General features: G+C 35.5%; 1 non-coding gene across 1 annotated transcript; it reads right to left on the bottom strand.

Moving 5' to 3' along the window:
• Window positions 1-2,651: 2,651 nt before the first annotated feature.
• LOC129034497 (small nucleolar RNA U3) lies at window positions 2,652-2,863 on the bottom strand. Its single transcript, XR_008501958.1, has one exon. It is a non-coding gene; the product is annotated as a small nucleolar RNA U3 (small nucleolar RNA).
• Window positions 2,864-3,327: the final 464 nt, after the last annotated feature.

Here is a 3,327-nt window from a genome sequence, read left to right on the forward strand (position 1 = left end):
CAGCAATATTGAGCCTTACAAATTCCCCGGGTCTTCCTGGAAGACTCACATGTGGATAAGTAACACCTATTTGATATTTCCTTTCGGATTCCTGAGGATCAGTTGTCAGTCCTATTGAAATGTTCATTCTCAGTATAAGACAGGAGCTGGTATTGTCATGACTTGGTAACACAAGGAAACAGTTCAGCCTTAGGTGTCAAGGGTGATTCCGGTGATGGCAATATTGTTAATCTTAATTTGAAATTGCCACAGTACTTAATTTTAGCAATTTTTAAATGTCACTGTGACTTTAAACTTGGCTTTCTGGTTGTACCTTATTCTAATTTAGTACGGAGATAATATTCAAATCAACTTTCAGGGAAGTTTTCCTAATGACATGCTCTGAATTATTAATTCTATCGTAACACATTCCAGTGTTGCTGTATGATGCTTGAAGGCATGTAAGGAAAGGGATTTGCACAAACATTTTATTTTTGTTAAATTGTGTTTGACTCACAATTTGGAGTATTATAAAATTTGGAAAACTAATTAAGTATAGCCATCATTTGTGACTTTAAAAGTATTTTACCAATAAGTTGGATATTTGAAACAACTTATACCTTCTCATGCCCTTTTAGGAAAAAAATAGTTTTCAGTTTTTCTTTTAAAAACCCTCCAAGTTTGAAGTTGAAATAACTTATCCCAGAAAAAAAATCCTGCAATACGCAGTAGTTGACCAAGCCAAATAACATTAGTGAAATAAGCAGTGGAAGAAATATGTATCTATTTTAGAAAGAAACATGAAGTTTATTTTTTCCTGTAAGAATTATCTGCCCTAGTACATTACAAAACTTTTGCCACTCTGGAATAAACAAAAAACCTATGATGAGTTAGGTGGAAAAAATATAGAAAGTGGATTTGACAGGGGACGTTAATGTTACTCTTAGGATATTCTGTTTGGGAGTTCCTTGCACAGAACAGTGAGATTTCTGAGAAGACAATTTGACCAGTGACAGAATTATGTCACTCCCAAGATTCTGCACTTTAGGAAGCCATTTTTTGCCTCCGAGTTTTTGCCTTAATAGTCAGCAGGTTTGCTTGCTCCAGGTAATTTGACATTAACTCTTACTGAAATATTTATATTAAAAAGTGAATATGCTGATATATGCATAGAATGTTAAGATATAGATCATTCTTTATGTATTTAAATATGATATCAAGACAGTTTCTGTAAAAAGACCACAGGTATATAGAAATTCCGTGTCAAGGTCAGAACAAGAATACTCAGAAGTATGGAAATAAAAAAATACCTTATTTGTAAGTCAAAAGTTAGTTATCTGATTTCTGGAAATAGATATCCCTATTGTAGAATCTCATTGAAAAACCAAAAAATGAAATAAGAGAACTTGACAGATTTAAGTCTATCTAAGCAAAAGTGAACTAGATTTATTATTCTAATCTGATAATCTGGATGAGAAAGAAATCATAGGAGAGTGGATTCATGTAAAGATATTGGTGAGCTGAAATGGGCAGTGGGTAGGGGGGTGTTGGGTTTGTCAAAAGAAAGGAGTTCTGTTTCCGATAATGTTTCCAGAATTTGTCACATGTCAGTTCATGTTTACTTCTGGACATCAAAGGATGTGATCTTTTGTCAAGGTCTATAAGGGAAGGTATTTGTAATAGTTATTTATTGATGCAGAACAAATTATCCACATACTTGGGAGTTTAAAACATAAAACATTATTCTCTCATATTTCTATGAGTCAAAAATTTGAAGGCAGCTTAGCTGGATGGTTCTGGCTGAGGGTCAAGCCATGGTGTTGGCTGGAGTTACTGTCATCTTAAAAACTTCACTGGAGCTGTAGCTACAGGATCCACTTACTGGATGGTTCAATTACATGACTCTAGCAGAAGGCATTGATTCCTTGATGATTTTTGAAAAGAAGCATCCATTCCTCTCTACGTGGACCTCTACATGGAGTTGCTTGAGTGTTCTGATGACATGGTATCTATTACCAGCTTTCACCAGAGCAAGTGATCCCAGAGAGAGTGAAGAGACAGATGCAAGGCCCTGCATGACCTCATATTGAAGGTCACACACCATCACTTCTACATAGTCTATTTGATAGAAGCATGCCACTACATCCACCCAACGTTCAAGGGGAGGGGGATGAAGCTCCATCTCTTAAAGGAAGGCATGTCAAAGAATTAGTAGATATATTTTAAAACTACTACTCTCATTTAATGTCATTTAACTTTATAAAAATTTTTATATGATATTCTGTTGTATCTTGATGTATTTTTTAACATCTTTATCTTCAGTCATTGTTCTTAAAGTTCAGACACAATGCCACCTTCAAATGAGCTGCAAAAGCACAATTTCATAATGAAAGCTATCTTATCTAGGGAAATGAAATTCCTGATTAAAATATTAAAATGTCAAAGAAAGTTAACATTTAAAAACATGTCAAGTAATGTATCTGATTACTGGATGTATACACTGTATAAACCAAGGAATATTCATTGTGAATCCTTAGAGAAATGACAGCCTTCTGTAAAAAACTGTGGAAGATGTATCTTCTATAGATAGAAACAAATGTGCATTTTAATCTCTACATATTGTTGCCTGATAAACTGCCTTAGATTAAATTAATTAGTTAATTTAAATAATTACCTCTCAGACTTCATCCTCCCCTCTTATTCTTCTGAGGGAGGGAAAGAATGATCATCAATACCAAGTGTCAGTTGCAGCAACACAACACAGAGAGCTGGCTTCATGCTTAGGAGACAACGCTGTGCCCCTTTCCCATAGTTGATGGTGCTCTACACATTCAGAGAAACTTCTAGTAGAAAGCATAAAAGTGATCCCTGAAAGAATAGTCTTGATAAATGATATGGTTTTGCTGTGTCCCCACCCAAATCTCATCTTGAATTGTAGTTCCCATAATTCCTACATGTTATGAGAGGGACTGGGTGGAGATAATTGAATCATGGGGCTGGTTTCCTCCATCCTGTTCTCATGTTAGTCAGTGAATTCTCACAAGATCCGATGATTTTATAAGGAACTTCCCCCTTTGCTCAGCTCTCCTTCTTCTTCTCCCTGCCAGCATGTGAAGAAGGATATGTTGGCTTCCCCTTCTGCCATGACTATAAGTTTCCTGAGGCCTGCCTAGCCATGCTGAACTGTGAGTTAATTAAGCCTCTTTCCTATATAAATTACCCAGTCTCAGGTATGTCCTTATAGCAGCATAAGAATAGACTAATACAATAAATTATATTTTAAAGTTGAAATTGATGTTTGAGTATAACTGCCTCAGAAAGGCATATGTCCTGTTTTGCTTAGGGTGC

The sequence above is a fragment of the Pongo pygmaeus genome, chromosome 2, assembly GCF_028885625.2.
Source record: "Pongo pygmaeus isolate AG05252 chromosome 2, NHGRI_mPonPyg2-v2.0_pri, whole genome shotgun sequence".
Lineage (NCBI taxonomy): Eukaryota > Metazoa > Chordata > Mammalia > Primates > Hominidae > Pongo > Pongo pygmaeus.